Source organism: Pararge aegeria, chromosome 5 (genome assembly GCF_905163445.1).
Source record: "Pararge aegeria chromosome 5, ilParAegt1.1, whole genome shotgun sequence".
Classification (NCBI taxonomy): Eukaryota; Metazoa; Arthropoda; class Insecta; order Lepidoptera; family Nymphalidae; genus Pararge; species Pararge aegeria.
Genome location: NC_053184.1, coordinates 5,221,635 through 5,249,112, shown reverse-complemented (window position 1 = coordinate 5,249,112; position 27,478 = coordinate 5,221,635). Strand labels below are relative to the sequence as shown.

The window sequence follows — 27,478 nt, the reverse complement described above, 5'->3', positions numbered from 1 at the left end:
TTGACGTAAGCGCATCGTCTTAACTTTACTTGTTCAGCTACATCTTTTACTTCGACGCATCGACGTAAACGATGTAGCTGTACGCTAAGAGAATTAGACAATAGCAGCCCTCCTGGTTTGCCACTAATATTATACTTTACCTGAGTTAAGATTTGGACATTTAACAAGTTTAATAATATACAAAATAGACGCTGAATTTCTGTGCTCTTATATTTTTTACCAAAATAGCCCTGAAGCAATGATGAGTGGGCAGGCTGTATCATATTATATTTATTTTTATAGATTTAAATTATTCTTCTTTAGGTATATATTATAAGTACCAAAGTATTATCGGTGAAAGTGTTATTGTTTGTTTGTCCTTGATTCAAACCCTAACTAAGCAACCAATCAACTTGATTTTTTGGCATAGAGTTAGTTAAAAGGACGGAGAGTAACATATGGTGCTTTTTATCCCTTTATATCCTTGGAAAACAAATGTTCCCGCGAGATTTGTAAAAAACCGTAATAACCGACGAATAACGCGAGCTACAGATTTTTTTTGTTATTATAGAAAAATTAAAATATGTATCGTATTTAAACATTCTATCTAGTTTTATGGGAATAGGAATAATCAAGTTTTAGATATTTATCAGCATTAATTTTTAGGAAGTTAAAGGCATTAAATTAAGATCTTTTAGTTAAAGTGATAAATAAAATACTTCTACCTCTTTTAAAACAACCTTCACAAAAAGTTCTGCCTATTAAAAACTGTACGCTAACAAAATCGCGGGTAAAAGCTCTAAATCATAAGAATATACTATCCACTTTCCTTTCCCCCTGCTTAATCCTAGCAATTGCTCGTACTAGCGTATCCTTCAGAATATAAACACAAAACCCATCATAACTTAAATGTCGTACATAGAGTAGGTAATTTCGGAACACACAATTCTCCAGTGGGGTTATGAATAGTGTTAACATATTTATATATGTGTAAACGTGTACACATGAGTATACATGTTTATATGTGTGTTATGTGTGTATCATGTATATAAATGTTATCAATTCTAAAAATCAGTATGGATAGCGCCGTTGGTCTGACTTTTTCTTTGCTATGTTCGTTACCTATGTTAGGCTCAACCAAAGGAACACAGACTTATATACCTTTTATCCCGGAAAAACAAATGATTCCCGCGGGATTTTAACATACCGAAAAAAAACACGGGCGAAGGTGAGGGCAATAATTTAAAAAAGTATTGATGTGTAAAATCGAGATGTCATGTTACCGACGCTGCAGTTTGTTATTCGAGTTTGTTACTCTGTTTTGGAAATGGCACGAGGGGACGAGAGGTTTGTCCGCCGGCAATTACCATTTAATCACCCTTCGAGATACAGCGGATATATTTGTTACACTATTTCTTGTTATATATTTGTTCAAGTAATTCCTGCGCATTTATTCCATCGGGTGACTTACATATAGAATTACTCAAAGTAACACTCAAGTAACACTCTTGGAGAAATTTTGCGGCATACACGGTACCCTTTTGACGGCCGATTGGTGCGGTGGGCAGTGACCCTGCTTTCTGAGTCCAAGACTGTGAGTTCGATTCCCACAACTGGAAAATGTAGGTGTGATGAACAAGAATGATTTGTAGTGTCTGGGTGTTTTTATGTATTTCATAAGTATTTATGTATAATATTCATAAAAATATTCATCAGTAATCTTAGTACCCATAACACAGACTACGCTTACTTTTGGGCTAGATGGCTATGTGTCTATTTTCATAGTATATTTATATTTATCGCCTTACAACAGTGATCCAGTTAATCTGTCCAATTTCTACTTTTCATTGGGTAATTATAATAAACAAAAGAATATTAAGAAAATTGAATCAACTGTTTGGTGCAGAAATATCTTACATCGTATGTAAGCGCCGTGGTGCGATGACTGTATTTATTAAATGAATTGCAGTTGGTACATGCAACAAACCAGACCAAAGAAAATTTTATAATTATAAATTCTTTGAACGTATACCTGGGCTCAGTTCATAAACCACACCCACCGAGTCTTATTTCGTTCGGCTATTTTTGAGCGCAAAATTGAAACGGTGATAGCCCCATCGGTAGGACTTTGACTTAACTTTCGGGGGCTGAGTTCGAATCCCAGCACGCTCCTCTAACTTTTCTAAGTTATGTGCGTTTTTAAGCAATTGAAATATCACTTGCTTCAACGGTGAAGGTATACGTCGCGAGGAAACCTGCATGCCTGCGAGCTCTCCATAATGTTCTAAAAGTTGTGTGAAGTCCACCAATCTTCAATAGGTCAGCGTGGTACTACGGCCTTAACCCCTTCTCTTTATGGGAGGAGACCCGTGCCCTGTAGTTGGGTTGATATGATGATGATGATGATTTTTGAGTAGTGGTGATGCTTCTATTTTTTTTTCCGTTCGCCGCCTAATACCGAACCGCTCACCACTGTGTTGGGCAGGTCGACAAATTACCATGAATTCATTAGTGGCCCATTAGCGTAAAGGGAAAGCGGTTAGCAAAAAAGTTTGTTTTGTATAATAATGACAACGCAACATGACACTTATACTAATTAACGAACAGGGTTCGTTCACGATGGACGACACGACTAAAACTTAAAGACATTTTGATCAAATAACGTAATATCTGATATATTGCATGCGATAACGACTGAGACACCGCAGGGTATCTTTGCATCGTTCGAGTCCATACAGAACTGAAGTGCATCGATTTCCATTTTCTACGATTCGATTATCGGCGTCACCGGGGCAGTGGGGCGAGCGCGAAAGCTCGCCATGAGAAGAGCCCCAGGGCTCGACGACATCAGGGGTCCTGACTGAAGATATGATGTAGTTGTTTATATATCGAAATACCCAATGTAATGAACATTGGTTGTTAATAAAATATCATTATAATTGTTTTTTGATAACTATTTTTTAATTAAATAATCAATTTAATAAGATATCTGGCAAATATGAATTTTAAGTTATCAAAAGTTTATTTACCCACTACCCAGATATATTTAATGGGGAGGCGTAAGCTGGTTCTTACCCGGAAAAGTTAACGGTTTTTACAAAGGGATAAACCGTCGCAAATTAGCATAGTTTTTAGGTTGTATCTCCTATAAATCTGCTTTATTTGTTTTACATCAGTTTTTTTCTATAGTTTTAGTTTTTTGGGTGTCCTGAAAAATTTAAATTTTTCAATGCGCGCTTTTATTAGCTAAACTAAGATTACCTACACATGTAGTACCCTACACATGTAGGGGTCAGGGCAAGTGAAAACACAGGATTTCTTTAATGACTTGGCTGGCGAAACGTGTGTACCGATTGTCGAATTTAAAAATGGTGCGACTGCAGTCAGTTGCGATCAACGTCTCCAATTTGAACCGCCGCGGTTTTGTCAGATTGTCGGTTCTTTCCACCCGCGCCACCTACGTTCCGTTTTCGCACATTATTTGTTTATCAAACCATAGACAACATTTATTCGAGCAAAATTATACAATATTTATTATTGGATAGAAGCAGGCGTTTCTTTGCGGAAATCCATGATTTATTATGAAAATTAAGCTTAATTTTCTATACTCCGCGAAAAGCAGGAGAATCTGTATGGTTTAATTTATAATTTCTTCAATCCGTATAATCCAAACCAAACAGGTCTTCGTTATTGTACCCTATACGCACGTTTCGATCCGAAACCGTAGCATCCTCAGGAGATGTTGACTTTACAATGAATATAAGTCTTAAGACATTGTATAGTCAACATTTATAAGGATGTCTAAGGATTGAAGAAATTTTAAATTACACCATACAGATTCTCCTGTTTTTCGCAGAATATAGCACATTAAGCTTCATTTTCATAATATATATTATTTATGTTTAGTTAATTGATGATTAATTGCACGGCTGTTTGCGTCACTAACACTATGTAAATAATAAAATTTTGTTTTAGGAAATCTTAGATCTTATAGTAACACATTTAATAGTTGAATGAATACATAATATTACAGTTAGTTTTAATCCCGAAAATACTACTAAAACTATGGTAATGCAAGAGCTACGAGTACTTGGATAGTATGACCCTTTTCGCAACTACTTTCGCATGCATAACTATACGATCAAGTTTTTTTTAATTATTAATCGTTGAATGTAAAAGCATTTGGAAAGCGGGACCAACCCTCTCACCAATGACTCACGATTGTAAGCTTACCCGTCTGATGTCATGCACTAATTACCGCGAACCAATTTTGGTTGACTAAAAACTACTTTTCTTTTTTGCAGTGTCACACCTACGTATTTCCACCCAGGCTTATCAAATTATAATGTCTAAATTGAAAATTTACTTTTATTATAGTGAACATTATTCTACTAGTTCCTTTCATTTGATAACCATATTGTGTGAGGGAGATGTGAAAAAAAATACTTTCGCCATTTGGTGGTAGCGATCATCTTGAAATTTAACTTTTCATACTGTTTAATATACACACACACACACATTAGGTATACACATTAAGACTTAAGTCTAAATATTATATTTCGTCAAATATAAAAACTATCGGTTTTACCGATCCACAGAAATTCTACATTGACTTTTGAAGATCCTGTTAACTTCTTATCACCTAAAAACTCAAACCAATAACATCTCTCGCGTTGGTAATATAAGTAGGGTGTGATTAAATAAAAAAGAAAAGACTTTTTTCGCCTTTTTTCTAAGATCCATCTTTGATAACATTCATGTAAAATAGCTTTAACTTGGCGCCTGTCGCCCGCGCGCCAAGTTCACTAATCTGCCCGAGAATATTGCGTTTCTTCAAACACGATAAATGGGTATCCTATTGCCTTATAAATATCTTATTTTTCAGAACACTAATATTATTTCACGGCTTAATCTAATAGCGAGATTGGAGGGCCTGTTCCTTACATTTCCTTGACTTTGATAAATTGTTTTTCTCATTTTTTTACGCGAAAACCGTTCGAATGTAATAGGCACATGAAATATTTATAGGTGTGTTGCTGAAAACTTTATATGTGTAGTTATTTTGTGTTAATACAATTAGTATTTCGTGTCTTATGTCAGACGTTGTCCTGCAAGGTGAAGCAACGCCACCTACCGGTCCAGTATGTGTTTTCAAACAAAGCAGGAACCCCTTGTACACGAAATTTCATTAAAATCGGTCCAGCTTTTTACGAAGAGCTACATGACAAACACACGTACAGATGTATTATAATATATATTGCTGTCGTTTTTAGTATTTTTCTTACGATTTAAACGTGCCCTAGTCTTCCACAAATATTTTAAAACCTAAATTACCAAAACCACAGCCGTTCTCGACTTTTAATGAGACTAACGAACAGCCATTCATTTTCATATACAAAGAATATCTGTGAAAGTGTAGCATATTGAAAGTAATCTAAGGTAGCAAGCTACCGTACAATTTTATTTTTTTAATTTTACCCATAAAATGCCAAAAATATTATTCTCACAGAATTAAGAACATACAGAATCCTCATTCAGGCATTATTGCATGCAGTGCATTGTGTCCGAAAACAGGGAAGGCGTCCCGAGCGCGTCTCACTTCACACCCGCAGAATGTTGCTAGCTCAGAAACTATTCCCATTTTCCTCATTTTATGGTAAATATTTAGAGGTAAAATAATTATTGTCAACTGCTAAATGAATGAATCGACTTATCGCCTGTTCGAGGAACACTACTAAAGTGGAGTGGTTTTTCATGCTTCAATATTAGTCGTGTACACGGATTCTGTATATTCTAAATTCTGTGATTATTCACATCTTTGCTTGAGCAAAAAAAAAAAAATCTTCAGCTTTATTATATTATTGTATGTCTATAAGTGTATTACGTATTAAAAGCGGTCATCATACCTATAAGCGGTATGAGATAACGTTCCTACATTATTTAAACAAAGTAGCCTTTGTTATGAGCTGTAAGATAATTCCAGGCACATTCAGTTCAATATAACAATGCTATTGGAGCTGCACTGTTGCAACTAATTGGAAACTAACGTACAATCATGTACCGAGTTAAGTTATGGGACTAATGTAACAAGCGAGGGGCAAAATCCACGTACTAGTTTCCGTATTGGCAGTAAGTTCAGTTATATTTCAGTAACTTGGAAGTCAGATAGTAACGTTAATATAATCAATTGTGATTTTAGTTTAAAGCTATATTTTTAAAGACCTTACTGGCGCAGCGATTTACGTTGTGGTTGTATGTAGGGAATTGAATCTAGGGCAGGTTCGATTGCCGTATCGAGAGATTGACCTGGATATAAAGTGTCAGGAGTATCAGGATAAATGTAAGGTTTATTATTTTTCTCTCAAAAATTATTTAATATTTCCACATAAAACTATGGACTGAATAATTTTCCATACTATTATATTGCACATTATTTAGTTTCTATTTCATTCTATGATAACTGAAATAGGAAACAAAATGTGTTATGTATTCTTTCATCTTATTCTCTCCTACACATTCATGTGTTTGTTTCTTTATCGGGACTCATTTTCGTTTCATCGAGTTCCAAACCACATAGATTCTAAAGAAGTTTTACTTCCTACTGGATATCTATATTCAATCTATCTGTAATCTATTGGTAAGTTGCTAAGCAAAGTCGTTGGTCGTTAAAATTGTATGGATATACCTGACGACAACAACGTTGCTAAGTTATAAATCTGTAGATTACGGATAGATTGAATATTCAAAATGGGCATATGGTCTAAAATCCGGTATTAGAAATTTATATTAATAAATATGATTAAATAACTGATGAGAGTATATCAATAACAATTACTCACCTGCTTAATCCTGGCAACCCCACAGGTGCGCAGTAGGGGAAGATGGCAACCTTAAATGTTTCAATCTTGTTGGGTATGGTCGCTTACCTAGTGAACAACTTTTTTAAATAACTGATACGAGAAGTCGATTTCATAAATTTAATAAAAAAAAAAAAAAATAATAGTATCCGTACGCAGTTTAACCAGGCAACCTATTCGCGATATATCAATGAGTAGGTATATTATCTATTATTTAATTCTTATCATTAATAAATAACAGAGAAGACTCTTACTCATATTTAAGTATGTTTTAGTATATATTAGTTTATTATTTTTTATATTTATTATTATTAGTATTTTATGTGTGTAATCTTGATAAGTATTAGTGTGTAATTGTTCGTAAGTATGTATATAATAATAATACACCCCACCAATCGGTTTCCCTTGGTTTTCTTATCCTAAGGTTGCCTTCTAAGTGATAAGGCCGCCCTTTGTATCCTACTCTTTAAGTTTATTTTTGTTGTGTCCATTGTTTTTTTTCCTATTTGTGGTGTACAAATAAAGTGTGTAAATAAATAAATAAATAAAAATAAGTTTCTTATACCGGATCTCGCACTATAAGTCGCGAACAACAGTAATACAATATGTTGACTTTTAGCCTTACAATTACGTCAATGCTTGCTTGGGGTGAACACTCAGGTAATGTTATGTCTAAGTGGATCGCTGTTGGCGTGTTGCCAAGACTTGAAACACCTAACTAAAGTTCAACTATCGACTATGGCAATTGTATGACAACATTTCGGAATTCAAACTTCAAAGTATGATATACTTATGTGGTATTCTATAAACGCACAGCATCACTTTCAAGGCCTATACAGCTATTGTATGAAACTTTTAATACACTAATGAATTAAGTATATTATGTATGTTTTATATTTATATCTATTACTAGGTGACCCTAGCGCCATCTGTCGGGCTAATTTGTGAATCTAAACCATCCAGGGTGCCACCCAAACGCATACATATAGTAATGAGTGACTTCCAACTACCTTACAATTTTCGGTTCAAATCCAACGAGATCTTTGCTCCAATGCAAGTCTGCCCCATAGTGCTGAGATAAAGAGTTTAAAAATATCATATTAGATAGAAGATGCGTTACTTTGCGAAAGAGAAGAATAGAGAATAGAAGAGACCACACACAGTTTCCCTGACTGATTTCGGTCACGTCGGGTCAAATTCATAATGCACAAGTGTTCGCAAACACAGGTGGACTCTCTATTTCCTCCCACATATATTCCGACGTGACGGCAGATCCAAGATGACCCGAAAGATTTAAGGTGCAGGACCGACAGCTTTACGTGCTTTCCAAGGTAAGGGGATGAATTAAATGCCCGAAGTTTAAAAATAGGCGGTGCTATTTTCAAACTCCGGGCTGGTTCCGAGAATTTCTTGATAAAAAACCCCAATCTATTCGTTGACATCGATCCCAAGACCTCGAGATCCGCAAACGACCATGCTAACCACTAGACCGCACTAGAAGAGGCAGTTAAACACTACACTACAGTTTTTTCACATACTCGTATATAGGATTTCTTAGTCAGTAGTATCGAACGTAGCGTTACTACGCAAAATTTTAAATATTCAGTGGCGTGTACTTCATACATGCACAAAAACACTGCATACCCTAACATTTTAGTATAACTGGCAAAGGAGGAGGATTTTGCCATTTTATGCCATTTTACTTCTTTATGCTTACCCTGGTCGAAATTCCTGTGCACGCCACTGAGTATATTAATGTCAGAATTTCATTAAGTTGATATAAATAGAATCCGACTGACGAATACATATATAACTTACACATAATATCCAAGGACTAATCTCGAATAATACAGGTAAATTTCTCCTAAGGCTTTTGTCCGAGACGACGCAAACCTGAGATAATCCCGGATCCCTGCGATATAGGGTTGCCAATTGGCATTTCTTGATTTGCTAAAAGGGGTAAAATGCGGAAGAGCACATACAATCCGAATATAATATATATAATTATTTATTATATAATTATTATTTAAAAACTTATTAAATACAGATTTTGGATTTCTACCTTGAAGGTGGTTTGAGAAAAACTCAAATAAGGTATATAGAGTTTGTTTGTTTATTAAGAAAACAGCGACATCCAACCAACCATCTTGTTTTTGAAAATGGGTGTTTTGTAATAACATGGTTCTGACAACCCTATCAAACAGCTGATTTAATAATAATATTATAATCTATTATGATATACCGAAATCTTGTATAAAGCTCGTAACATACATGTTGGAATTATAGTTTCTATATATATCGTATAACTGGGTAAGATTTTACTAAAACTCTTTCTTCGGAGTGAAATGAGAGTTTGAAAGTTGTGTAAATATAATTAAATTTTAAATGCTATGTTATAAATCAATAGGGTTTTATAGAAAAACAGCCTTTAGCATAAGGGTTGAAATATTAACTTCTATGAAAGCCGGCAATGCCGCGGCAACCGCGTAAATAAAAATATAATGATTATAATAAAACTTAATCAAAAACAAATCAGTAAGTAGGAACCTCATGTCTTCTACCTTTTACTCTTAGTGTACGTATAACAGTTACTTGTGTCTTAGTGACCTTTTAAACTGAAATAAACTTTAATGAAAATATTTCAAATTCATAAAAGTTCAAACCATTCATTCAATCAATAATCTTTTAGCGTAATTTGGTAAGCCTTTAAAAATTTCATTGAAATTATTGCAAATAATATTTATATAAGAGCCGCAACGTAAACATGAAAGCAGTAATTAAAAATAGCTCTAATTTAATATCTCAACGTATCGAAAAATATCGGGTATTCTACGATGTAAATATCTCTAGAATCTCAACAATTTCTCTTAGCATTTGGGCGGAACGATTTGTCAACATCGTCCTTACATAAGGAACGATGAAACGGGTCCATTGGACTCCCTTTTAGCATACCCATTTTGAATGGGAACTAAATTTATGTGGCTCGAAAACATTGAGAATAATAGAATTTATCTTAGAGTGAGATGAGAAAGGGGGTTCGCGTGGGAAAGAAACATAGTTTGTAAAATATTTATAGTAAAATCAATGTTACTGGTTATTTAGAAAGTGTTTTTTTTTTACCTTTCGTTCATCAGCTTTAATTGTAGAAGGTTATATTCACTTTATCGTATTAGCTGAATTCAAAATGGCAAAAATTGCTTTATTGGATTTCATGTATGCAGTTTAATTACTTAAATGGGCAGAAATATTAAACCTGAGATTAGCTCAACATGATAATCATTTCAGGCTGAGTTCGATCCCTCTTTTTCTAATTAATGTGCGTTTTAAGCAATTAAGATATCACTCCTGAGGAATCCTGCATGCCTGAGATTTCTCTTTGTTCTCAAAGGTGTGTGGAGTCCAGCAATCCGACTGGGCCAACGTGTTGGACTAAGGCCGTAACCCCTTCTCATAGTGGAAGGACACTCGTGCCCTGTAGTGGGCCGGTAATGGATTGATATGATGATGAATCAATAAACATAAACTATTACTGATTGCTTACCTACTCCAGGTGAATATGAATGAATGAATGAAAGAATACACTTTTATTTTACACCAAAGAAACAAAAAGTAGTTACAAAGATATAAATACATATCAAGAGAGTACAATTTGGTGGCCTTATCGCTACATAGCGATTTCTTCCAGGCAACCAATGGCGTAAAAGGAAAGGAATATCCTTCTTATCTTACTTTTACTTTTATATACGTAGCCTATCTATATTTATAAAAATGTTATGTTGGTTTGTGTACGCTTCAAAAATTATGCACCGATATATAATCCGCAAGGATTGTTTTTATCTATTTATATGTAATGTATTATTTGTTTTGTTTCTCATTTCTCAACCATTCCATAAAAATGTGCCACAGCGAAACGTGGCAGGGTACAACTAGTGTTCTATATTTATATTTTACTTTTATATACGAAGCCTATATTCTCAACTTACATCATTAAATGCAACCGTATAGCTTATCTACATATTGAAATTCTGTTATACACCTAACCCGACAATATATTGAAATCCAAACGACGTTTAAAATTATTGGACCTGTGTAACTACAAATGTTGCAGATATCTTATATGTCGTATACTTAAACTTTTAAAAATAGTTTTATGATTTGCGAATAACCATACCGCACTTCGAACAGCGACGCTAAAAATTGGCAAGCGTTCGAGTTCTAAAAATGGTGAACCCGATTTACACTACATCTGGCGACATCAGCTGATTGCTAAGGCGGCTCGTCGGCAAATATCGCAAGGCCATCGCAAGCGCGCCACTCCATATTTCTGATGAAAAGGCACGTTCTATATTGCTGACAATGTGGCATGGAAAGCTGAGTATCCATATTTTCGTCAACCCTTGCAACTGCAGAGTCGTTATCGAGTATCGCTTATCCACTATTAGGCTATTGTAGGTAGGTGAGCTTTAGTAGAGCTTTTAGTGACCGAGCTCATCCGGGAAAGTTTTTTTTATTGCCGTGCTTATTTCCGACGCAAAGCAGAAGTTTTGCAATACGGTTTTCAAGTCTGAAGGCGTGATTGCCGGAGTAATTATTGGCATTACACCTTCGCCTCTGGTTGACACAGGGCATCAAGTTGCAGGTCGCCCTGTAATATGTTGCTCCGTTTATAGATCTGTCAATGATTACTATAAAAAAAAAATAGCTCGAGCTCTACTCGTGATTCATTATAGATACAAAGTACGACAAATAAAAATATAACAATGTTTACGGCGTAATTACAATAAATCCTATACTTACTATTCTTAGTAATATAGTAAAAACCAAAGTTTGTATTTAACATAAATTACAAGCTACATCACGAAGTCAAGGTCCAACCAATGTTGGAGATGTGTAGTAGAAAAGCTAAGTTATGTTAAGCATTTATTTCTCTTTGGGACTTTTATCTGACTTATGAGTAAGAATTATTTCTAATTTGCGGAAGACCTCCATAAATACTGACTTTCCAAAGCAAAATATATTTTTTTTTTAGTACTAATTGACCTGATGGCATCGACGGTAAGATAGCCGACGATTGGATAAAGCGCTCAGGCCGCCATTGCCAGAGAGTCGCAGGTTCAAATCCTGTCGGTTCCGAAAATTTTTGTAAGCATTTTCAATATATAAAACTGATGGCAAGTGTTAATCCACCGCCTATATAAAGAGCAATACTTTACACGCAAGGAACATGTAAGAACGACATGGTCTTCAGCTGAACATATGTTTAAGCAGTTGTCCTTTTGGCTTGTCTGTAGTTACTTTCCAGAGTAAGCTTTCATTGCATCACCGAGATGAGGAAGGGCCAGGAGTTGAGCCCCAGGTCGATATCAAGAACCTAAGGGCCCCTACAGTATAGCTTTGACCTTTACTCAGGGTGACATTGGGTAAACTGGGTCTCTTAGATTAAGGATTAGTCCTGACGCCCTGGTGACCACGGATGGAATCCTGTCCGGATGATGCTAGAAATCGGTGCCATGATTAAGCATATCTCTTTCTTTTAAGCCAACCTGTGAATTATTACTATGTTTTTAATACCAACCTGTTCAACTATGATAAATCTTCTTTACTAAAGTATAGTACAATAAGTAAGGTAACGGTGCAACCTAAGTATATGAAATTATCTACCCACTCCCTTGTATGTGACATGTCCCACTTTTAAGACCAAACCTTTTTTTGACACCAAATCGGCGAGACTCCGTTGGCTTGGGCACCTAGAGAGGATGGGGTAGGATGGTTCGGTGGGATTAGCATTCTTGGGGCGTCCATTAAGAAAACGTACTGTCGGATGTTCCAGGTATGGATGGATTGATGAAGCCTGCAAAGACTTGAACGCCCTTAGAAAAGCCTATTGCTGGGACGTGGTGCAGAATAGAAGCGCGTGGCAGCTTCTGGTGTTCAGTGGCCCAGATCCAGATCAGAGTTGGATCACTGAGCTGTCGTAGTAGGTCAGTTACTATGCTAAATCTCCCATCCGCAATTTAGTAGCTGGTTCGATAATCAAACACTGATGGTTTGTGAACACGCTCTTATAAACATATCGCACAGTAAACTATGGAAACTCTTTTACGGTAAATTGTGTTATGCTCTGGTCTTCCTTCGTTGATCAAAATCACCGAATATCTTCAAAAATCGTTTGGAAGAATATATGTAGATGAGTATAAATGTAGATGTCTATGTTACAGCATAATATGAAATATTTATTTTTATTTATGTAGGTTGGTAAGTGCTCAGTAATGTATGATACATATACATGTAGAATTTGAGTTTATCCCATGTAGTTTACATATTTTAGTTTTATCTAAAAGTAGTGTTTATGTAATTGCCACAAAAACCAGTTCTGTCAGCTTTCCTCACGCCAAAGACCGCATTTGCACGCTAAAGTGTTCAGGTTATGTAATTAAATTGATTTTGTATTAGTATTTTTGTGTGCAATAAAGTTTTTAAACAAACAAACATGATTATTACCGAGTGTTATATTTCATACACGTGCTCTAAGTAATTGTCTACTTAGCTATATGCTAATAATAAGCAGAAGCCCAAACTAACTTATATTCACATTTATAATATTATAATGTGAATATAAGTTAGTTTGTTACGCTTTCACGCAAAAACTACTTAACCGATCCTCATGAAACTTTGTACACATATTTTTGGAAGAGTTAGAAGTAATATAGGATACTTTTTATCCCGACATTAAGCTCGGTTCCTTTGGGAGAGGGGATGAGTGTTTGACGATTTTACACTATAGAGTACTTACTACTTATATTTGTACAATAGAGGTTATAATATGTGTTTAATTTTGCCCAAACTGTGGTTGGAGATAGAGGACAGAACTCCTCAGCGGACAGCAGCAAACCCCTCATTTAATGCTTAGCGATACTACACACTTTAAATTTTTTTAGATCTACAACTAAATTTAATGCCACATCAAAAAACAAAATCAAACGCAGACGAAGTCGCGGGCAACAGCTAGTAACATTATAAATTAATATAAATAAATGTACTACGACAATACACACATCGCGCTCTAGCCCCAAAGTAAGCGTAGCTTGTGTTTTGGGTATTAAGACGACTGATGAATATTGTATGAATAATATACATAAATACTTATAATTTACATATAAACACCCATACACTGAAAAACATGCTCATCACAGAAACCTCTTCTAGATGTGGGAATCGAACCCACTTTGGACTCAGAAAGCAGGGTCGCTGCCTGCTGCGCCAATCGGCTGTCATTATGTATTAAGTTGATCAATTTGAAATTGAAATTCAAGTGACACAGTATATTAAAAAAATATAAATACGACATAGCTGCCTTAAGACCTTATCTCTTGAGCAGATCTTAAAAACTTACCAAATTTTAAATATATGTGTGTGTATTATACTTTCCAAATTCTAGGGCAATTAATAAATTGACCAAAATACACCCTAAACATCAAACAATAATATTCTGCACAGAAAGGAATCCATTCGCAGACAATTCTTTGAAATAGAAAGGTCTTTCTCTGAGCTCTAGATGGCTATTCGCAGAGATTGCCTCTATTTCGCAACAAGAATTAATAAGTTAGTAAGGCAACTTCTTCTATGCTATTCTGTAAGTCGTTTATCACGCCCATACACAACCGTGTTGTACGTCATCAGAGATGTAGTAGGGACTAGTGGAGGTAATATTTCTTTGCAGGGCCGGGCCTTTCATGTCAGAGTAGGGGAGCAAAAATCCCAATTTCTTTAATAAGCTTCATTGACAATTTTATTTATAAAAAATACCGTCTTAAGTTAAGGTAAGAATAGTTTGTTTTTGTTTGTTTTTTAAATATCTTTATTAATTAAATAATTGTATTACAGTTCATATCCTAGTGACTAGCTTAGGTTAAACAAAAAAAATTTGGAAAATCCAAAAGTGCACGACTCATAATGCTCATTTAATTATCAAATATTGAAAAAAAAAAAAAAAAACATAAGTCGTTCAAAATTAGTTGCCGAAAAAACAGCTGTACTAGGAAAGTGATGCACAGGCGCCCCTGGTGGAATAAAATGTACATAATATCTATATATAGATATATCACCATCCATGTTAATTTTACATGGATAAATATAGATATACAGTCTTGCAGTTTTCGTTTTTTATTAATTGCAATTAAACTACACTGAATTAATTAATCATTCGCATTCAGTGATCTACAATCGTCGATTAGAATTTTTAAAAAAAAAATTTAACTCAAATAATGGATTTTTTCACAAGTTAGAGTGTTTTCGGGTTTCACACATGACGGACAGGAAAATTTTTTGACCTATTTTGGTGTTTTTTTCCAATTCTATTGCAGTAAATCAATTTTTTAAAAGTATGGAATTAATTTCCATTAAATTATCTATGGCTATAATAATAAAAATAGCCGCCGAAATGAGGCGAAAAAAATTTTTCGATCGTAAAGCACTCTCTGATGCTTCGCATCATGAGTTGTGCAATAAATACCTAATATATTACTTACAGTTTATCAGGTTACAACACCTTTTTAAAACTTTACAGCATATAAACTAAACATTTTTTAAAACAACTTATTAAGCCACATAACAGATGATAATAACTTGTTTTACGTAGAGCTTAGTACAGACGTACGTTTATTAATAAAATTAAATGCATTTAATTGTTAAAGATATCCTATATTACAACAATTACTTTTTAGGTAAGAAAAGTAATTGTTGCCTCTGAATGATATCTAGTAGTTTTATCTTGTCATAATTTTTGTTAAAATGATGCTGTTACAGTGTTTATGTATTTAAACCCTGAATTTTCGGGTCTCCGCTGTTTTTTTATGCCAACCTTTGCATTGACGGCAGAGAAAATGTTATCAAATGTAGCAAATATTTATTATGCGCCTTTAAAGGTAAAATGAGCGCAGTCACTTTGACTGCGCTCATTTTACCATTTTACATTTTCTTTTGTAGATATGAAATTCACCTGATCTTTTTTTCTTAATAAAACGGTGACTTTGACTCGAAACTGCTTGGAAAGTGGGAATTTCGTACTAAAAGTACACCAAATAAATGCGAACACATCATCAGAGTAGCAAGTAGTAGACAAACTTCAAATTTAATCTTTCAAGGATGGTCTGATATAGTGAAACCTTAAAACATATGTAACACCTTCAAACATATTTGTCACATAAAGGTCACGCCCAGACACATTTCTATACTAAGTTACTTACTTGCGGAAGTCCGGCACCCTCGGTGCAAGACTGTGACACGTACTTTACCGGTTTTTTAAAGTTTGTAAAAAATGCTTAAATATCGTCGTTGCATCAGCGCTGAAAGCCAGGTTGTGATTTAAAAGATTGCGCGGCTGATGTTATTACATTAGACGTTGAAGTTAGATGACAACGGCGTGGTCTTGTAAGAAGTTTTAACTGGTTTCCAGATGAAGTGTTACTTTTTCTGGTAACGCAATCAAAACAATGCTTATATATTTTTATTTTATTGGATCAAAATTTAAGTTATTCATTTAAATTGTTACATATAGTGATATTTTTTTTAATTCATGGCGATTTACCCTCTCAACATCCTAACCTACCCGTTTGCTCACACAAAAAAGGTGCCAATAATTTGTTTATAAATCGATCAATGTCTATGTGATTCGAAGGTAGTTTCTTTAATTCTAAGGAGTTTTTAATCGCAGTAGTTCTTAGTTGTTAGCTATGTTTGTTAAATATCTATTCAGACATTCCATAAATTTTATCAGCGCTTTTCTCAGCTAATGGAAACATTTTTTTTTTATTATGAGTTCCGCAATGAGAAAGGGTTAAGGCCGTAGTCAACCATGCTAGCCCATAGCGGATGGGTGGGCTTCACACACCTTTGAGACCATTATGGGGAACTCTAAGGCATGGCAGGTTTACTAACTGTGTTTTTCTTCACCGTTGAAGCAAGTCCTATTTTAATTAGTTAAACGCAAATAACTTAAGCAATAAAACAAGTAAGGAAACGCAAAATTGGGGGTGCGAACTCGGCCGGGATTCGAACTCGGCCCCCCGAAAGTGAAGTCGAAGTCCTACCCACTGGGCTATCACGCGCTTTTGATTATTCATTGCGTATTAAATTAGATAGGGAACACTCCATTATCATTGGCAGCCAGCATTGTATGCAAATTATTCAATTCCGTGTGTGTAATCAATTTGTTTAACATTTACTGCTGTTGTATAGAAGAAGAGGCTAGATTTATTTTGCAACTGGCTCAGTACTAATCAGTACGGTATTAACCTTTGAAGCGATATCGCGTATTTCAATGTTCTTATGCGACGGGAAATTCTCACGCGTAAAGTAATAAATCAACAAGAAAATTGTTTAAAAGTGATAAAGTTTCTGTGTCTGTAAATGTGATTATAGTAAAAGGTGTTCAATGAATTATTTTCAACTGTTTGTGATTTTTTTTATTATAGTTGTTCATTCGGTTTAGAAGTCAAGCATATTTACCATCTTACAGTTTAGTAGGTGGGATTTAATTATTTAATAATAAATATAATACCAGTTATTGTCTGCGTTTATCACGATTTTTTCATAATCAAAATGCATTGTTTTACTGCCCTATGTTACTCTTCTATCTCTCAATTAACTCTATGCCAAAAAGCAAGTTGATTGTTTGTTTAGGCCGTAAATAAAGGACAAACAAACATACTTTCACATTTATAATATTAGTAAGGTTTTTAATTAATTATATATTTTTATTGTTTTTATATAATTGCCTCGTTGGTTAGCATGTTCAAGTACGGATCACGAGGTCTTGAGGTCGAATACCGGGTCGGTCGGCCCCGGTTATTATCGCTTAATTGTGTTAGGCGTTAAAGCCCACCCCCCGCATTGGAGCAGCGTGGTGGATCTATGCTCTAATACCGTCTCTCCTGTACAGTATTCGAGGGAGCAGTAACCTATTGCGGTAGTGACTCGATAAACTGGAACAAAGAAAAGAGCAGCTTGATGGAAAGGGGAGGGTTGCAAAGATGATGTGGTATTCATAGTAGTGAAAATCTTTTGATCTTCACTTTTTGGGAAATAACTAGATTTTATTTAAAAAATACGCACTGAGAACCATAACATCAGCTATGTTAACATTAAACAGTAAACGGATTACATGGCAATAGAGAAAAGGACGTAAATATTATTACAACAATAATTCACCCGAACACGCGTGTTAATGCGATTTCAACATAGTGAGAGTTCTCTCTCTCTCTCTTTCTCTGTGTTGAAATAGTGGGTTGAAATTGTATATTTTTATTTGAATTTCTCCTGAAATGAAATATTTAAATGAAATTGGTTAAATGATATGAAAACTGTATTGAATAATATAATATGAAACCTGTAATGTAATGGTGATAGGTCAGTGGTTACGCCTTCGGCTTAACTTTCGGGGCCGAGTTCGAATCCCAGCACGCAAACTAAACTTTTCTAAATTATGTGCATTTTAAGCAATTAATATTTCACTTGCTTGAAAGAAAACATCCTGCATATCTGAGAGTTTTCCAAAATGTTCTCAAAGGCGTGTGGAATCCACCACCCGCACTGGGTACGACTACACCCTTCTTATTGTGGGAGAAGACCCGTGCTCTATTGTGGGTCGGTAATGTTTTGATATGACTATAATGATAATGATATGAAACTAAAGTTAAAAGAAAAATAAATTATAAGTCAAATATTAGTGATACTTTTATTTTTGGTGTCCTGATAAGTCCATCCCAGGTAGCCAGTGGTTTGACTATCCAATGAGGAAAGAACTTGAGTTTAGCTTAGCCAATGAGCAGACTAATGAAGCTTAAGATAAAAACTTTTAATTTATCGAATAAGCGTACGTACGTGTTTCGAATCAAGCTAATTTCGTTATAGTGGTTGGTTTTCAATTTGTTCAACGACTAGGCTATCAGGCTATCCGATAAGAATCAATAAATTGAAATGGGTTTAGTTTTTTAACTAGTCCGATCTGTTTTACACTTCTTTTCCTTAACCTTATTATTGTTAACTTCACTAGTAACTAGAATCATATCATATCAACAATATATACAAATAATTTTTGAAGTGAAAAATGCTTTAGGCATGTTGCTGTACGCCTTTCATGAGCTGTACGAGTATGTATAATGTGTATATACTCGTATGTGGATTTTGTAATTGAACAAAAAGCGTGAAGTAAACATAAAAGAGATGCAAAAATCATATATTTTGGTGTTTATTTTTCTCTGTTGTTAAATGAAGTTGATAATATTAAGTGTATATCTGTACAGATAAGGAATACAGATATTGTACGGAACCATTCGAATGCAAGCCCAACTCGAGCTCAGCTCAGTTTCTTTTAATGAGCTCACACCATGCATCGAGTAAAGAACACTCTCTCTTTTTGAAGACTTCAACAAAAATTGATTTGAGCGAAACCTTGACCTTGGCAACATAACCTAGACTTTTATCTCTAGCATTATGAAACTCCTCGATTCTATGCTAATTCCCGCGTTACCTCATTCACCTTGATCTAGTGACTAAAAATATACTTGCGATAAAAAAATTTATACTTCGCACTGAGACTAATTTGATGATCAAATATAATGACGTTTATTTGAGACAAAGAATGAGAAACAATTGATTTGATACGAGTCGATTCAATTGAGTAAAAGTCTTTAAACCACATTGTACGATTTTTCACTATCACCACCTATTTACATATAATAATAATTATTATATCAGTTTATTTTTAAAATACTATGTCTAGCAAATTTCGCACTCCGAAAAACAAATCCGGTTTGATTCTGTGACATTCCCTCAAATGGGAGTTGGAAGACTATGAAACACCAACGTTCGTTATTACATCGACCTCAATCATTAAAGAGTTCGTCACCTAAGCCCGCCAGCCCACATTAAAGTAGCGTTGTCTATATATCTCTCTATAATTCTGAACCTATTAATTACAGATTAACAAAAATAACCTAAACTCAACCGATTTACCAAAACAAAACTAAAAAAAATCTAAAACGTCTTCCAAACCACCGCGACGAGGCACAGTGTCTGAGATGGTAGCAGCACTGCCCCTTCGAATGGCTATACTAATTCTTTGACCAAGGTACGGGCAGTTATCTTGGTTAAAGAATTACGTCCATTTTCTATACCCAATCTATCTGTAATCCGTTAACAAGTTGCTTAGCAAAGTTGTTATTTATTAAAAACTAGCTGACTCGCGCAACTTCGTCTGCACCTAGAAAAAAACCTAGAAACTAATTGCAGCGCTATCTACCAGGTGGACCTGTTTTATTTCCAAATGTTATTCGCGGCCGTACGTGTTATTCTATACCCGTCGCAAATTCTATGCTATAGGTTCAATTTGAATATTTTAAAACTTAATTTGCAGGTATATAATCAAACTTAATATTTATATTACTTCTTTCGCATTTATAATATTAGTATTTAGTAGAATGATACGCATGCATTCCATCGTTGTCCCATATGCCTCGTGACTTGCTGTTATCTGTGAAGAGTTTGGTTGAAATTTAACGGAGCTATGAAGTAAAATTGATAATAAATTTCATCCCATTTCCCGGAGGAAACTTATTGTTTATCGGGATAAAAAGTTTCTTATATGTTGACCCGGTATATCAGCTACCACTATACCAGATTTTATTTAAATCCGTACAGTAGTTTTCACGTGATGCCCGGACAGACAGATAGACAGGCAGACAAAAATTCAATAAAAATCTGTTTTGGACTCGGTGTCGATTATAAAGCATCCCCCGGTCAAAATTTTCAAAACATTAAATTTACAGAAATCTTCCAGTTACAGTTTTATTATAAGTATAGATTGTATGGATTTTTTTTAACAGTAACAAAGTTCCTAAGGAATAAATCTATAGATTACGGATAGATTATTCAATCTATCCGTTAAAAATGGACGTTAGTCTCTGGGGTCACCGCTAGATTTGTTAACCCTTTCTGACACTACCTATTTATTATTACTGAATAAGTATAATCGGCAAGATTTTCATAGCCCGTATACGCTTGGTACCTAAAGAAGATACAACAAATCAACAATTTAAAATCATCTCACGTCAGGCCATCCAAATAGGCAACATTTAAGGTTTAATACGAACGTTTGATGTTGAAATTCGTATAAGGCAGACACATAACGGCGCCAAGAGCCAAATCCAAATGAAAATAAACTATTGCGACATATTACAAACTATAATAACAAGCTTTGCGCGCGACTTTGTCCGCGTGGATTTGTTTATTCGGTATAAAAATTTCTGACTGACAGTTACTATAAAGCTTTACTTGTTTATAAGGTCAAGTAATTATGAACCGAAATATACTAAGCCATTATATCTCGCGCATTACTCCGAACCTACTTATTGAATTCGATTCGATTACAGCTCATTTATTGTCGCCGCCTTCGGACATTAGACTCTTTGCCGTTTAACCTCGTCACCAGCACACTACGCGCATACATACGCTACAATCGATTCGAATTCATTCAGTAGTTTAGATGCGCGGCCGTAAAACTTATATACAGACATATATAAACATACTTACATATAAAAATGGAAAAAATACAGTTTTCGCTTGCCATTTGCAACTATTCATTGGGTATTCATAGGCCGCAGTTAACAGCTAAAAAATATAAAAATTTAAATACAAAAAAAAAATTAAAAACATATACTTAACTCATTTAACTTAACACTATTATTATTAAACTAAACTTATAACTAAAATAAAATGAAGTTTGTGATAAACGGCACCCTTTTGAAGTAATTATTTATCCATTAGTTAGATACTCGCAGGTACGTGCTACTAGCATTTGTCTGCGGTTTCAGTCGTGCGGTTTTGAGCCTTTGTTATTCAGTACGAAGAGATGGTATCAACGATACCTCATTTAGGATTAACTAGTGACCCCATTTCGCTTAGCTGAAATGATTTATACAATTCATTTAATATTGGCATATCTGCCATTTAATGGGTCGTATAATTTATCTAAGACTTATCGCGCACCTCACTTCTCAATTGGTTTATTTTTAGAGTATCAACTAAATTATAACCGAGTTCGAATCCCAGCACGCACCTCCAACTGCGTTTTAAGCAATTAAAATATCATTTTCTTCAACGGTGAAGGAAAACATGGTGAGGAAACCTGCACGCCTGAGAGTTCTGCATAATGTTCTCAAAGACGTGTGGAGTCCACTAATTGGTACTGGACCAGCGTGTTGGACTACGGCCTAAACTCTTCTCATTTTGGAAAAGGATTATGATGAGATGAGAGTATGATAATCAAGTATTCATTGACGGACCAAGTCGATGGCCCACCTAATTGTAAGTGAAAAAACATCGCCAAAGCAACTTCGCACTTCGCAGAGCATGCAAGAATCACGTATGCCAGTGCCGCCTTATGTCCATAAAGCTTAGGCGTGATGTACAGATTAATGAGCCTTCACACCTGTTAAGCCTCGTGTGTATGTAATTACACCGGCAAATACGTCCAGACTGAAGCACAGCATTGCAATAATGCTGCTTGGCGGCGGAAATAAGCATAGCGTTAGTACTTCCCAGGACGAGATCTGTCACAAAAAGATCTTCTACTACGGAGTTATGTGGGTTTAAAAATATGCCTGATTATTCTCCATAATGCTCTGAAAAGTGACCTGTGCGATGTAGTGGGCCGATTATAAGTTGATAATGATAATTAATGTTTTAAATACGTATATCTCTTTGCTTTTTTATTGGTTTATGTGATTGTTAAAAACCGTTCTTGCGGGAGGCGATGTCGTTGGAAACGCTAGTTAAATATTATTCCGGATGGCACGAAAGCCTTTAAAATATTTAATATCTCGCCAAATATAGTTTTAAATAAGTAGTCTCCAAATATGTCTTTAAAAAAATTGTTTTAAATGTCAACTGTCACAATAGGTCTGAAATATTAATATAATGCAGCATTTCTTCACATTGTTCATGCCAGCCTTGGAGCCTTCAGAACCAGAGCGAGAAATAATGAGAAAAACTGGAGTGATTCTTGCGTCACTCTTGCTGCCGCAAGAATTTTAGCTACAAAATGGGTGCTGTCATCGTGTTTTCATAACATTGTTTAAATTCACAGATACTAAAAATAACAAGTGCTTAAACATCCTGTTTTTTCTCATTTAAACTGCATATTTAATGAATATTTATGATTTGCATATTTAATGAAAGTTTATTATTTCTCCTATTAGATTCTTTTTGCGTTAGATCCTTAGGTAGTATTCAATATTGAATGGTATGCAACATTTTTTACCTTGCTAAATGATGACCAAACCGCGGTCTTGACCAAACTAGTCTTGAGACATAGGAAGTAGCTGTATACTTCCTATGTCTCAAGACTGTAGAAGCGCAGTTTCTCAGAATTTCCTTCGGTCTACTTTGGTTGTGGCTAGTTATCGCCTACCTAGAAAACGTTTTACATTGGGATTAAACCCAAAGACTAAACTAAAGTAAAAAAATGTCAGTACCATTAGTAGTAGAGATATAGTAAAAACGGCTCGTGCCAGTATAGAAGATGCTATTCAAAATTTTCAAGTTTTACGCGTTTCACTAAGTAAAAGGGTAAATGAAGGGTTATCTTCCCCAGATATCTTATATAAATCCTTTTCTCTTCCCCGATAGATAGGTATCCATTGGGGAAAGTCCTATTCAAGTTAAGTCACGATGAAGTAGAGGAATATTCACTCGGAATACGTGTAAACTGCTTCTATTTTAGTTTTGCACCTGAAATAGAGAATCTCTAGGGATCTGTCTTTACACCTGTAAACGTATTTAACTCAAATGGTATTTTATTCTATATCCAAAGGAGATCTGAACGGATTTTATTAATTTTGACTGAGAGATAAATTATCTCTCCGAGAAGGTTAAGATTTTATTTAAGTTTCCAATAATCAATATAACAATCACCCTATTCTAATAACTACTACCCTAATAACTGCTTCAACCAGGCATTTTTAATGAGACAAAATATATCCATGCAAAACGTCGTGCGAAAGAACTAAAATATTTTATTTTATTCATTTGTCAAAAGAACACCAGCAGCTTGCATACATTCACAAACATATAAGCTACAAATATTTTGTTTCTAATCAGTGTGACTAGCCAAAAAAGGTGTGTGCAATATTCACCACAAAACTACCGTATTAAACACGAGATTAATTGTAAAAGAAGATACAAAATAGAAAAACAAAAGAAAAATAAACAAAAGTGTTAATGTGTTATTCACAATAAGAAAAACAAAAAAAAAACTAAAATTATGATCTATGAGTGCAGTTGGAATTATTTGACAAAGCGGAAATAATAGCACGTTAAAAATCATTCGGCTTATGACAAAATAAACCAATATTATTATTTGCGCGGGCAAGAACATTCATACCTGTTCACGTAAAATGTTTTGCGAGTAGCAAATCGAGGTATTTACTTAAAATAAGCATAATATATTTTTTATACATGAACTCTAGTTGATTCAAACACCATTCAAACGCGCGGAATAAACAATTTTTCTGTAAACAAATAAATAGCCTTTGAAATATCAAAGCAAAGCTGGCGAGTGTCCAAGTTCAAAAGAAGTGGAACGCGACTTAACGATTGCATCTGGCGACAACAGCTGATTGCTAAGACTATCCCAGAGGAAACCAGGGCGACCTTCGCAAGATAATAGCAAAAATATGCGACACATAGACTAGGGGGATAAAATTAGTAAAGGTTTCGGTACGATGCTCTTCCATATATTCTTCTTCCGTCTATTCTATATATTACCAATAATAAAACTGTAACGAATAGAATTCTGTACATTGAAGACATTTTGAATTTTATTTCGGAGGGCACTGTATAATTGATACTGATGCTTTTTTTTTTGTATTAGCTATAAACAGAACTTCTCAGCAGACAGCAGCAAACCCCTTAATTAAGGCTTGACGATACTAAATACATAAAGTGTTGCTACGTTTATGAGGACTTATCTGTTAGAACTCAATAGAAAGGTGAGGTGATAATAGCTAAGACTAATGGATACTAAATTATCTATAAAACTTCCAAAGTCGGCCACCAATCCATTTATTGACTTGAGTTAACGTAGCTTATTCAGCGCTATCTTCTAATAGGAATTAAAAGTTCGTACTTATTTGATTTATTAATTAAGGTTGTAGACTGCACAGTACACTGTGCACCGTAATTTATGGGTGAAGTCTCAGGGTAAAGCTAGTGTTTTAATAAAAACATTTGTTCTTAAAACTATCCAAAATTGTTTTAACTATATTTGGATTTCTAAGAACTATTTTCCTCTTTCAAAACTATTAGTCCACCAGTTTATGCAGCGCGTATCAGTGTGCTGTGTAATGTGTATCTATTGTCTAGCAGTCCGACCCTATACTGTTGTAACTTACTTATAAACAACCATTGAGAGACCAGCATTTATAAGTCTGTTATCTATGGAACTTATACAAAACTGTGCAAACCCTCTAAGATATGCCAATAATTTGAATAAACCCTTTTTTTGTTGCAGATTTTAAAAACACTAAGCAACGGGACTCGGAAAATTAAGGTTTGTATTTTTTTTAATTATTTTTCAAATCCTTAAATTATTTTTACCAAAAGTTGATTACTCCTGCAGAACAAGAAAAAGAGACCTCGTCCATGAACAACGATTAAAATATTAAGATAGTAGTTAAGATTCCTATAGACCACACGGTCTTGTGCTACTCATGTAAGATTCCCTGTGGCTCTTTTGAAGTCGCTTGTCCTACTAGTTCCTAGTAATTCTCCGTCCAACGAGTGAGTGGACGAGCATTAATAATATCGCAGTAATATTATTTTCAAATATTATTACGTAAGTAACAATAGCTAATTCAAGTCGTTTTATGTCTTTTCTTGTACATCCTTTGAATCATTTGTATTTTAATAGTATTCCGTGATTTAACAAACACAATTTCCACAACCGAATTTGTAAAAAGAAATAAATTCTCCTTTTTGTATACCATTTGAATATTAAGGAAACAGGCTAATAAGGATAAAGCTTAGAAATTATTTCCCTTCTGATATTTATTGAGGAAAACTAACAAGATTGACAAAAAACAGGCTATATAAATAACAAGGGAAATAATTACTTTGTAATTTCGAGCCCCTTTAACGATCCAACGTTGTATTATAGCAATTAAGTAGACTTTAATATGAAGCCACCGCGACATTCTTCGTAAGTATTTGTCACAAGGCAATTGCTTGTTGATTCAAAGTAATAAATTTTTCGGAAAGTGGTGTTGCTTTGTTCCCTAAAACTATACTATACTATAAGTGCATTTTTTGTTTTTGATTACGGATGGGAAGTTTCCTGGTAAGATACCTAGCTTCCTGTGGGAAAAGTTTGGGCTATGTGGGATTCTTACCCACTGAAACCCCTTTGGTGGCAACCCTCTGAACAAATTGCAAAGCCTAGATCCTAGGAACACACTTTGCTTCTCCCGGGAGAAACGGCCCCCCGACCTCATGTACCTGGCTGATAGGCAGCACCATCTGCCACAACAAGTTGCCGGGCAGCACCATCACCAGCACCATCATGCCGGGAGTCGTAGGTATAAGGGTCGGGGTAAAGATACTGAGCAGTCAAATCCCCTATTCTGTCTGCTCTGGACGCCGAGGTCCCTTCGTATGGGACTATAGTATGGACTCTTCGGTTCACCGCCACTTCGGTGTATATGGCGTCTAACGTAAGGTGGACAGTGGATAGTGGACATAGAAAATGAATAATAAACTTACATATACATACAATACAATGTACTATATAACACAGAATACAAATACTTAGTATATAAAAATTTACTTATACCTAAGTTACATAATCGAATAATAATTTTCCATCCATGTTTAAAAATACGGACACTCAAAATAAAAAATTCGCATAAGAGAGTTTCACAGTTTAGAACTGCTTTCACAGTAAAATATGAATTGTAAGTAGTCGTAAGATGGTAAACGGATGGTCATGATCATGAACTTCAACCATGCTCGAACTCCTTACAGGACAAGCAATCGCATTGCTACACCATATAATTGAACAAACTTAGTAAATATTTGCAAACGTAAATTGATAGCAAACTGTAGTAAACGCATTCAATATATTGATTGAAATTGCTGATAGTATACCAATACGATACCTTCAGATGGGATGCAGGCTCACTGAAATAACCCTTTTATACGATGTTTTGAATCAAATAAGCAACTAATTATTTAAGGATATCGTTTTCCCCGACATATTTCAAATACAAAGTACTACAAAGAATATTATTCCTAGGAATTCAAATTTCAAAATCTGAGTCATTCTACTCTGAGAGCTTAGCGAAGCACCTTCTAAGCGGACATGCGACTGGAATCTTTGACTGAAGTCTTAATAGAGTCATCAGGTATTCTTATATCAAATCTTCGAACCCAAGCAAGAATTTCTTTGTTATACCTTGTTTAAATATTCTTTGTTATTCTAAGGTCATATTTAACCAGTACTAATAACTATTGTTGTTAAACTAAAAAGCGAACTTGTTATAAAATCTTTATAGCATAAGATCAAAGCCATGCTGCAGCCGATGCGATGG

General features: G+C 34.8%; 1 protein-coding gene across 2 annotated transcripts in view; it reads left to right on the top strand.

Annotated features, from left to right (window-relative positions):
• The window catches only part of LOC120623733 (CD151 antigen-like), a 138,050-nt gene that overhangs the window by 66,116 nt on the left and 44,456 nt on the right, over positions 1-27,478 (top strand). Inside the window, exons 1-2 of one of the 2 annotated variants that reach the window (XM_039889926.1) lie at positions 17,236-17,360; positions 25,405-25,443. The gene's annotated coding sequence lies outside the window, so the exon portion shown is untranslated. Of the gene's footprint in view, positions 1-17,235; positions 17,361-25,404; positions 25,444-27,478 lie in introns of those variants that run through there. The other variant, XM_039889925.1, reaches the window with a different exon arrangement.